Source organism: Dendrobates tinctorius, unplaced genomic scaffold (genome assembly GCF_039654945.1).
Source record: "Dendrobates tinctorius isolate UK_male_01 unplaced genomic scaffold, ASM3965494v1 ptg000274l, whole genome shotgun sequence".
Taxonomy (NCBI): Eukaryota; Metazoa; Chordata; class Amphibia; order Anura; family Dendrobatidae; genus Dendrobates; species Dendrobates tinctorius.
In genome coordinates this window covers 521,576-533,427 of record NW_027361941.1, presented here as the reverse complement: position 1 = coordinate 533,427, position 11,852 = coordinate 521,576, and the positions used below count along the sequence as shown (strand labels likewise).

The window sequence follows — 11,852 nt, the reverse complement described above, 5'->3', positions numbered from 1 at the left end:
TGCTGACATTGACATGCTCCCTGGTGACACAAGAGTTTGCACCACCAGGGACTTCAGTACAGATCTGCTGTCCAAATCAGACATTGGGGCCCCTGGTGGGACTTCTGGCAAAGCCAGAGGGGACATTGGGATGTCATTTGAAAGCTAATTACCAGACTGAGGTGAGGGAGCAGTTTATGGGGCTGTGTGGTGCTCTGTTGGGCATTTGTGCACCCTCAAGCCTGCACCACAAGGACCACTTTTATCCATGGACAGCCAGGCTCTGACCCCCTGAATTCAAATTCCATTTGGAGCAGGGGGACAAGTGATGTTGCTGTATGTAGGTGGCCTCCTGGATGATGTTCCTGCCAAGCTTGATTTGCCTGACCCCTTCTGCAGAGTAGTTAAGGGGATTGAGAACCCCCAAGACTGCCCCAGACTGAAAATGTCTTTTCAAATCTGCTGTCCAAATCAGACATTGGGGCCTCTGGTAAAGCCAGAGGGGACATTGGGATGTCATTTGAAAGCTAATTACCAGCTTCTTTTTCATTACTTTAGTTCTGCAGACAGATGGTAAACGCCATTGTCTGTAAAGACCCCGTTACACACTGCGATATCGCTAGCAATATTTTTGAACCCCTCTCCATAATCTTTGAAAATTCTTGGAGAACAGGAGAAGTGCCAGAAGACTGGAGAAGAGCAAATGTTGTTGCTATCTTCAAAAAGGGGAAGAAGGTGGACCCAGGCAACTATAGGCCGGTGAGTCTGACTTCTATACCAGGAAAGATCTTTGAACAAATTATTAAACAACATGTATGTCAATACCTGGATAAGAATGAAGTGATTAAACAGAGTCAGCATGGGTTTCTAACTAATAAGTCATGTCAGACTAACTTAATTTCCTTCTATGACGGTATCACTGATTGGGTGGATCAAGGAAATGCTGTAGATATAGTATATCTTGACTTCAGCAAAGCATTTGACAAAGTCTCTCATACAATCCTTATTGAAAAAATGACTAAGTATGGAATGGACAAGGCAACTGTTAGGTGGATTCATAACTGGCTTAGTGATCGGACCCAAAGAGTGGTCGTAAATGGCTGCACATCCAGTTGGAAGAATGTCTCAAGTGGGGTACCACAGGGCTCTGTCCTGGGCCCTGTATTGTTCAACATCTTTATCAACGATTTAGATGAAGGAATTGAGGGTAAACTGATTAAATTTGCTGATGACACAAAGCTAGGAGGGATAGCTAATACTAGAGAAGAGAGAGAGAGGATTCAAAAAGATTTAAATAAACTGGAGAAGTGGGCAGCAACTAACAGAATGGTTTTTAACAGGGAGAAATGCAAAGTACTACATCTGGGCAATAAAAATGAAAAAAGCATATATAGAATGGGAGGAATAGGGCTAAGTGACAGCACATGTGAAAAAGACTTGGGTATACTAATAGATCACAGACTGAATATGAGTCAACAGTGTGATGCAGCAGCAAAAAAGGCAAATGCAATTCTAGGATGTATTAACAGAAGCATACAGTCTAGATCACGTGAAGTCATTATTTCCCTCTACTCCTCTTTGGTCAGACCTCATCTGGAATATTGTGTCCAGTTTTGGGCACCACATTTTAAAAAAGACATCAACAAACTGGAGCAAGTTCAGAAAAGAGCGACCAGAATGGTGACCGGTCTGCAAACCCTGTCTTATGAGGAAAGGTTGCAGGATTTGGGAATGTTTAGTTTGCAAAAGAGAAGACTGAGAGGAGACTTAATAGCTGTCTACAAATATCTAAAGGGCTGTCACATTGTAGAAGGATCAACTTTATTCTCATTTGCACAAGGAAAGACTAGAAGCAATGGGATGAAACTGAATGGGAAGAGACACAGATTAGATATTAGAAAAAACTTTTTGACAGTTAGAGTGATCAATGAGTGGAACAGGCTGCCACGAGAAGTGGTGAGTTCTCCTTCAATGGAAGTCTTCAAACAGAGGCTGGACAGACATCTGACTGGGATGATTTAGCGAATCCTGCTTTGAGCAGGGGGTTGGACCAGATGGCCCAGGAGGTCCCTTCCAACTCTACGATTCTATGATTCTATATTGCTGTAAAGTCACCGATTTTGTGACGTTGCAGCGATATTGCTAGCGATATCCCTGCATGTGATACTTACCTCCGACCGGCTCCCCCGCTGGTTATCACTGATCGCGCGAGAAGCTCCTGGTCCATTCCTCGTCGGCCACTTCCTGCTGGGCTTCCTGTGGCGCCCAGGGCGGGAGGACGCAGGATCGCCGCGTCTGACAGGTAAGTAGCGATCCCCGTCCCCAGCAATGTCGCTGGTGAGATCTGCCTGTGTAGCAGCTCACTAGCGACCACCTAGCGATGTACCAGCGATCCTGACCGCGTCATATCGCTAGTCGGGATCGCTGGTGCATCGCTAGGTGTAACGGTACCCTAAGTGTTACAATGAGTCACTTCTAACTGGCTAGATAGAAAAGTTGCAGACTCTGTAATCTCAGGATAAATTACCGTATTTTTCGGACTATAAGATGCAACGGACCATAAGAACACCCCAATTTTCAGTAGGAAAATAGGGGTAAAAAAAAATAATGTGTCAAATGGGGGTCCGTCTTACAGTCCGAATTCAGCTTACCTGGGAAGGGATCTGGCACAGGTGAAGTAGTCACAGGGGTCATTCAGTGGTCCAGGCTCGTGCGGTGGCGGCTCTGTGCTAGGGCAGGTTGGTTGTGCTGGGGCAGCAGCGCTGAGGCAGGGGCAGCAGCAGCGCTGAGGCAGGGGCAGCAGCAGCGCTGAGGCAGGGGCAGCAGCAGCGCTGAGGCAGGGGCAGCAGCAGCGCTGAGGCAGGGGCAGCAGCAGCGCTGAGGCAGGGGCAGCAGCAGCGCTGAGGCAGGGGCAGCTGTGCTGGGGCAGGTGGGCTCTGTGGTGGTGGCAGCGGGCGGCGCTCTGCGGTGCGGTGGTGGCAGCGGGCTGTGCTCCGGTACAGGGACGGCGGCTCCGCCGCGATTTCTTCGCAGCCCGGAGGCCCCCGCACTTCCCTTGCTGGCCGCCGCCATGTTGCAGTGGCCTCCGGGAGCATGGACGCCGGAAAGAATCTGCCGCAGACCTCAAAATTTGAAATCTCATTTTCAAAAGTGAGAGCCGGCTAATGGTGCCAAAAATGAGAGCAATAGCTTTAACAACCGGTTCCACCGAACCGGGGAGAACCCGCTGAATCCCACCCCTGGCTGCGCCCCGAGGGCTCATAGTGCTGCGCTGTGTGGAGTGGGATTCGAACCCACGCCTCCACGTGGTGACTGCAGACGCTGAACACGCTCCCTGGTGCACAACAGCTTGCACCTCCAGGGACCAGTACTGCTGCTGTCAGGAGTGGGATTCGAACCCACGCCTCTACGGGAGACTGCCCCGAGGGCTCATAGTGCTGCGCTGTGTGGTGCGGGGTGGGCAGGGTCAGCGCTGCGCCCCCAGGGCTCATAGTGCTCCGCTGTGTGGTGCGGGGTGGGTGGGGTCAGCGCTGCGCCCCCAGGGCTTATAGCGCTGCGCTGTGTGGTGCGGCGTGGGCGGGGTCAGCGCTGCACCCCCAGGGCTCATAGTGCTCCGCTGTGTGGTGCGGGGTCATCTCCCATCTCCTCCCTGGCTCTGTGCTGCTGTGTAAGATCGCTTAGTGGTGGGGGAGGGGCGGCAGTGACTGGCCGGTGGGCAGGGTCACTGTGCTATGGGAACCAAGATCCGGCCTGCATAGAAGGTGGAAGAGGGAGGAGTCGTGTGACACGCCGAGCTGCCTGTGACTCATCCCCTGGCTCGGGGGGCGGAGTCAGCGCCGTGCAGCACACAAACAGTCTCTCCCTGGCTTGCAGTACAGTGAGGCTGGGGGATGGGCGGCCGGGCTCTGTGTCACGTGGCTCCGAGCCCACCCCCTGCTTTCTCGGTCTAACTGCAGCAACAATGACGTCACCTGAGCGCCAGATTTGAACCTTGGAGCTGCCGGCCGGTAACTGTATGCCTGTATGGGGTCAGCTGTGGGGGGAGGCAGGGGGTCCCTGCAGAGTGTATGGGGTCAGCTGTGGGGGGCACTACGGGTAGACAGGGGGTCCCTGCAGAGTGTATGGGGTCAGCTGTGGGGGGCACTACGGGGGAGACAGGGGGTCCCTGCAGAGTGTTTGGGGTCAGCTGTGGGGGGCACTGCGTGGGAGACAGGTGGTCCCTGCAGGGGGAGGTGAGGACAGTGTATGGGCACAGCTGTGGGGGGCATGGCGGGGTACAGGCGTTCCCTGTGGGGTAGGGGAGGGTTAGGGGGGCTGTGTTGTCACTCTGCTGTGAACACTAATTATGAATGCAATATTTCCCTTATTAATTATTGTTTTTTTATTTCTCTGTCTCTCAGTAGGTAACACTTGGGGCAGTCGCCCGCTCTCTGTGTGTCTGCTGGCAATATACGCTCGTAGAAAAAGGGGTTAATGTACCAGTACAATTCATAGGACTTAATTTTTATTCTATGTCAAAATTCAATAATTTCCTTTTCCCTTTTTTTTCCAATAGGTAACAAGGCATCGTGGACACTAAACTGGCTCAAGAACTGGCGGGACAAGGACACCAAGTTTGCCTAATGGACGACATCGCTATGGAGGAACACAGCTCTCCGGCCACCATCATCATGTGGAGCAGCTAAGCCTCTTCATCCTCGGTTTGGGTAAGTGACAATCCATGTATGTATGGTCTAAGGAGCGGTCATGGCACATGTACATACATGTATGTGTAAACATGTATATACAGTCAGCTGTCATGGCACTCGGGAAGTCACACCAGGGGGCTGTGTGGCCCTGTAGGCCTCTACACCACCACACAGCCTCCCGCAACCCGCTCTACAGCACCACACAGCCTCCCGCAGCCCCGTCTACACCACCACACTTCCTCCTCCAGCCTCTGTCTCCCCCCTCCAGTCCCTGACGCCCCCCCCTCCAGCCTCCTTCCTAATTTAGAGCTTTTGGTTTTTTTTATCAGCATAAATTGTCATTTAAGAAACGATTGTCCATTCAAGAAGAGATTTGTGTTGGCAGATTATCCTAGGAAAGCGTGTTAGATGATAATAATCGTGCTGCCCATCTCACCCGACGAGCAAGCAGCACCAGGGTGGATAAAAATCTTGAATTTTTTAAAAAAATCAAAAAAATCAGATTTTTTTGATTTAAATCAGATGATTGCAGTTTTCATAATGTGATTTCAAACGGCAAACAAGTCCTTGGATATCCTTTTGACAGTATTTGCACTTTGCTCTTGCACCTTTCTTTCCAAGATCTGCTGCTGGCATCTCAACAAAATGAACCCAAATAGGGTCTCTCTTATGACCTGCTGCCATGGCTCACACAGATCACTTATGAAGTTTGATTGTTACTACAGCCTGAGCCAAGCACTGCTGATGTTACTACAGCCTGAGCCAAGTACTGCTGACTATCCAACAAGTTTGGGCATGTCAACTGAATGTAGGGAAAAAGAAACTAAACCAAAACTGAAACCAAGCTAGAAGTGTGGAATTAAAGGGGCAGTATGAACAAAATGTGGAGGCTATTAATAGTTTATACAATTAAGACATGCTGCTTTTAAACACCTACCTATTGCCATATAGTAAAACAAAAAAGATTTTTACTTACTTTGGGGTCCCCCCCTCACCCTGGCGTTAGATCGTTGCCCCTACTTTCGTCCGTGTAACTATGGGCGCACATGCACACTGCTCTCACTTCTCATTTTAATCGTGATTTATATTAAAAAAAAACCTTTTGATTTAAATCAGTGATTTAAATCATGATTAAAATCATGATTTAAATCGATCCGATTTAAATAGAAAAAAATCTTTTGATTTAAATCGTGATTTAAATCGGCGTGATTTAAATCAATCCACCCTGAGCAGCACCCTTGTTCGTTGGGTGAATTGACCTTTTAAGGGAGCCCGACGTACTCACTAAATTGTCCCTATCCCTAAGTTTTTTTGGATGCAGATTGCTCTCACACGAGTGTTTTTTTGATTTGGAAAAGAAAGAAATGAGGATGGAGAATCAAAACTTTAAGGCTAAAAAATATACTCACACATATATACACCAACTGTATAGACACACATATAAATATTTATGGTGTATACATTAGGCTATAAGACTTGGAGACTGTTATTACACATGCTGCCACTAGGTTTATTTTCTTTTCTTAAAAAAAAAAAAACTGTCGCTGTCAGGAGTGGGATTCGAACCCACGCCTCCACATGTGGTGACTGCAGACGCTTAACACGCTCCCTGGTGCGCAACAGCTTGCACCTCCAGGGACCAGTACTGCTGCTGTCAAGGAGTGGGATTTGAACCCACGCCTCCACATGTGGTGACTGCAGACGCTTAACACGCTCCCTGGTGCGCAACAGCTTGCACCTCCAGGGACCAGTACTGCTGCTGTCAAGGAGTGGGATTTGAACCCACGCCTCCACATGTGGTGACTGCAGACGCTTAACACGCTCCCTGGTGCTCAACAGCTTGCACCTCCAGGGACCAGTACTGCTGCTGTCAGGAGTGGGATTCGAACCCACGCCTCCACTGGAGACTGTTATTACACATGCTGCCACTAGGTTTATTTTCTTTTCTTTAAAAAAAAAAAAAAACTGTCGCTGTCAGGAGTGGGATTCGAACCCACGCCTCCACGTGGTGACTGCAGACGCTGAACACGCTCCCTGGTGCACAACAGCTTGCACCTCCAGGGACCAGTACTGCTGCTGTCAAGGAGTGGGATTTGAACCCACGCCTCCACATGTGGTGACTGCAGACGCTTAACACGCTCCCTGGTGCACAACAGCTTGCACCTCCAGGGACCAGTACTGCTGCTGTCAGGAGTGGGATTCGAACCCACGCCTCCACGGGAGACTGCAACCTGAACACAGTGCCTTAGACCACTAGGCCATCCTGACTGCTGACACTGACATGCTCCCTGGTGACACAAGAGTTTGCACCACCAGGGACTTCAGTACAGATCTGCTGTCCAAATCAGACATTGGGGCCCCTGGTGGGACTTCTGGCAAAGCCAGAGGGGACATTGGGATGTCATTTGAAAGCTAATTACCAGACTGAGGTGAGGGAGCAGTTCTTGGGGCTGTGTGGTGCTCTGTTGGGCATTTGTGCACCCTCAAGCCTGCACCACAAGGACCACTTTTATCCATGGACAGCCAGGCTCTGACCCCCTGAATTCAAATTCCATTTGAATTCAAATACAACACAAAAAACACAAAAAGTTGTGCATACAACTTATACCACAATGAACAGATTACTAATAAAACAATCCACCAGGAGTTAACAGTGGACATGTGGAGCTTTCATGTAGCCTCACTGTGCCCAGTAACATTGGCTGGTCACCCTACATGAGAAAAAATTGTAATATTCCAATATTCAAAACTCTGTCCCTGTCTAATTTCTTTGTAACAAGACATTAGATGATCGTAGATAAAGGCATTTTATTCAACTTTTCACAAAGTTAACAGAGAGGCTGTAAAAACATCAAGAGACATTTTTTGGCTTAAAAAAAAAAAAAATTTAAACTGATGAATCAGCTGGTAAGTTTTTTTGGATGTACAGTGGTCAGATGGATTTGAGAAGGACGTTCTCTCGGCAGACGGGTGCCTGTTATACCCTATAGAATATATTCAGTGTACACGTCCTGGTGTGAAAAGAACCTAATATATATATTTTTTTTTTACTCCAAAAACAGAAAAAAAAACAGAGTGAAGGCAATCAGTTTCCACCAGACACAAACAAACCTAAGTTTGCTTCGGCCAGAAATCACTCGAAATAAAAGGGTTTCCAGGACCTTCAGGCCCCTGAAGCTTAAAACTAGCGAAGAGACTGGGGGGGGTGAAAACTAAATTATATATATATATATATATATATATATATATACACCACCTGCCCAGACTGGACTGATGACGACCCGACCAGAACCCATGTGAGGCCTAGTCGGCCCCGGTAACTGAAAAGGCCACTACTGTTATGCTTTTAATCTTTTCCCAGTCATATAAAAGAATTTAAAAAAAAATGGCCGGAGAGTTGTTATATGGCGCAAGTTCCCACCCCAAAAAAAGTTTCTAACACATTCAGTTACAAATGTGTAATTTTCCTACATCTGAGGGGGAAAAGGCCACCATGGAGGTGTGTGTAAGAAGGTATGGCCGCTCCCAGGGTCCTCCATCACATACAGAGGCCTAGAGACATCACCGGCCTCACACGGCCCGAACTACGCGCACAGACTGAAGAAGAAGGGGCTCCGCCATTACCGGAGGAGATTGTGCGCCTCCATGCTGCGGTTCTGGAGCACACCACGGCCACACGGAGCGGGGTGGACGGCATTATGGTATCAGGCCGCCGAGATCTCCCCCTCACGAAAACCTCCTGACTCGGCGGAGACACGGTGAGGAGGACCGCAGCCGCTGCTACAGATGGCGGCACTTCCGCCTGTGCTCCGCCACCACAGGAACTAAAATGGCGGCCGGGCGGGGAAGTGACGTGTGGTGAGGAGACGTGGGAGGCCGGACTGAGTCATGGAGGAGGCGACGGTGGTGTCGTAATGTTTGCTGTGGAGAGCGCGCAGCAGAGGAGCGGAGCTGTCAGCGGGGAAGAGCGCGGAGGAGGGAGCGGCGACACCCCGCAGAGGACAGAAGGGAGACGGTGTGTGGGGGGAGAGAGTGGGGGGAGCAGAGGCTGAGCATGGGGGGGAGCAGAGGCTGAGCATGGGGGGGGAGCAGAGGCTGAGCATGGGGGGGGGAGCAGAGGCTGAGCATGGGGGGGGGAGCAGAGGCTGAGCATGGGGGGGAGCAGAGGCTGAGCATGGGGGGGGGAGCAGAGGCTGAGCATGGGGGGGGAGCAGAGGCTGAGCATGGGGGGGGAGCAGAGGCTGAGCATGGGGGGGGGGGGGAGCAGAGGCTGAGCATGGGGGGGAGCAGAGGCTGAGCATGGGGGGGAGCAGAGGCTGAGCATGGGGGGGGGAGCAGAGGCTGAGCATGGGGGGGGAGCAGAGGCTGAGCATGGGGGGGAGCAGAGGCTGAGCATGGGGGGGGAGCAGAGGCTGAGCATGGGGGGGGGAGGAGCAGAGGCTGAGCATGGGGGGGGAGCAGAGGCTGAGCATGGGAGGGAGCAGAGGCTGAGCATGGGGGGGGGGGGGAGCAGAGGCTGAGCATGGGGGGGGGAGCAGAGGCTGAGCATGGGGGGGGGAGCAGAGGCTGAGCATGGGGGGGGAGCAGAGGCTGAGCATGGGGGGGGGAGCAGAGGCTGAGCATGGGGGGGGGAGCAGAGGCTGAGCATGGGGGGGGGGAGCAGAGGCTGAGCATGGGGGGGGGGAGCAGAGGCTGAGCATGGGGGGGGGAGCAGAGGCTGAGCATGGGGGGGGGAGCAGAGGCTGAGCATGGGGGGGGGAGCAGAGGCTGAGCATGGGGGGGGAGCAGAGGCTGAGCATGGGGGGGGAGCAGAGGCTGAGCATGGGGGGGGAGCAGAGGCTGAGCATGGGGGGGGAGCAGAGGCTGAGCATGGGGGGGGAGCAGAGGCTGAGCATGGGGGGGGAGCAGAGGATGGTGCTTGGGGGGCGGAGCCGGAGCTGGAGTGTGGTGGACGGGAGATAAAACACAACCTTAGTATGTAGGGCTGTGGAGTCGGAGCTCATTTTGGTGGAGTTGGAGTCGGTATAAAATGGACCGATTCCGACTCCTAAAATATATAATAAATTGGGTACAGTAGTTCAATGCAGAATGTGCTGAATATTTTTTCATAGGAATTTGGGAAAGTTATGAAATGTCCTATAAATGGCTGTTCTATTCCTGATCTAAGGCTACATTCACACACAGCGTTTTTGCTGCATTTTTTGAGGATACGTTTTTCAGTTGCAAAAGCAGATCAGCTTTTTAAAAACTGCATCACCTGAAAGGTTTTTGAGCTCATAGATAATGTTTTCAATATCAGAGCAGATTTCTAATCTACTTTTATTCATATATCTGTCTATCCATATCATATCTGTACCAAAAAGAATGAAAGCCGGATAGCACACAGACTAACACTCCTTTTTTTTAGCACCAGTCAGGTCCACCTCATAGCTGCCCAAAAGGACGCCCAGGACAGGCATTGCTCGTCTTCAGTAACATCAACTGATAGTTGGAATAAATATACTGCATTCACCACCACATCTTAAGGTGCAGGCTTTATTTTCAAGTGTAGGGGTGTGCAGTATGAGGTTCTGCCCCCCCCAGGTTTGATCCTGGCTACGCCCATGATGTGGATGTAGCCTGAGGATCTAGGCTTTGTCTTAGCCGAGATAAGTCATAGTGTGTGTGTGTGTGTGTGTGTGTGTGTGTATATATATATATATACACACACACACACTACAGACCAAAGGTTTGGACACACCTCAATCAAAGCGTATTCTTTATTTTCATGACTATGGTTTAATAAGTGGGATTTCTTGCCTTATAAATGGGGTTGGGACCATCAGTTGTGCAGAAGTCTGGTGGATACACAGCTGATAGTCCTACTGAATAGACTATTAGAATTTGTATTATGGCAAGAAAAAAGCAGCTGAGTAAAGAAAAACGAGTGGCCATTATTACTTTAAGAAATGAAGGTCAGTCAGTCCGAAAAATTGGGAAAACTTTGAAAGTGTCCCCACGTGCAGTGGCAAAAACCATCAAGCGCTACAAAGAAACTGGCTCACATGAGGACCGCTCCAGGAAAGGAAGACCAAGAGTCACCTCTGCTGCGGAGGATAAGTTCATCCGAGTCACCAGCCTCAGAAATCGCAGGTTAACAGCAGCTCAGATCAGAGACCAGGTCAATGCCACACAGAGTTCTAGCAGCAGACACATCTCTACAACAACTGCTAAGAGGAGACTTTGTGCAGCAGGCCTTCATGGTAAAATAGCTGCTAGGAAACCACTGCTAAGGACAGGCAACAAGCAGAAGAGACTTGTTTGGGCTAAAGAACTCAAGGAATGGACATTAGACCAGTGGAAATCTGTGCTTTGGTCTGATGAGTCCAAATTTGAGATCTTTGGTTCCAACCACCTTGTCTTTGTGCGACGCAGAAAAGGTGAACGGATGGACTCTACATACCTGGTTCCCACCGTGAAGCATGGAGGAGGAGGTGTGATGGTGTGGGGGTGCTTTACTGGTGACACTGTTGGGGATTTATTCAAAATTGAAGGCATACTGAACCAGCATGGCCACCACAGCATCTTGCAGCGGCATGCTATTCCATCCGGTTTGTGTTTAGCTGGACCATCATTTATTTTTCAACAGGACAATGACCTCAAACACACCTCCAGGCTGTGTAAGGGCTATTTGACCAAGAAGGAGAGTGATCGGGTGCTACGCCAGATGACCTGGCCTCCACAGTCACCAGACCTGAACCCAATCGAGATGGTTTGGGGTGAGCTGGACCGCAGAGTGAAGGCCAAAGGGCCAACAAGTGCTAAGCATCTCTGGGAACTCCTTCAAGACTGTTGGAAGTCCATTTCCAGTGACTACCTCTTGAAGCTCATCAATAGAATGCCAAGAGTGTGCAAAGCAGTAATCAAAGCAAAAGGTGGCTACTTTGAAGAACCTAGAATATAAGACACATTTTCAGTTGTTTCACACTTTTTTGTTAATTATATAATTCCACATGTGTTAATTCATAGCTTTGATGCCTTCAGAGTGAATCTACAATTTTCATAGTCATGAAAATAAAGCAAACTCTTTGAATGAGAAGGTGTGTCCAAACTTTGGTCTGTACAGCCATGGCTAAAAATTTTGAGAATGACACAAATAATAATTTTTACAAAGTCTACTGCTTCATTTTTTCTAATGGCAATTTG

The 11,852-nt window shown here is 49.8% G+C and overlaps 1 non-coding gene across 1 annotated transcript; it reads right to left on the bottom strand.

The window, feature by feature from the left end:
- Positions 1-6,852: 6,852 nt before the first annotated feature.
- On the bottom strand, positions 6,853-6,935 carry TRNAL-CAG (transfer RNA leucine (anticodon CAG)). The gene has a single exon. It is a non-coding gene; the product is annotated as a tRNA-Leu (tRNA).
- Positions 6,936-11,852: the final 4,917 nt, after the last annotated feature.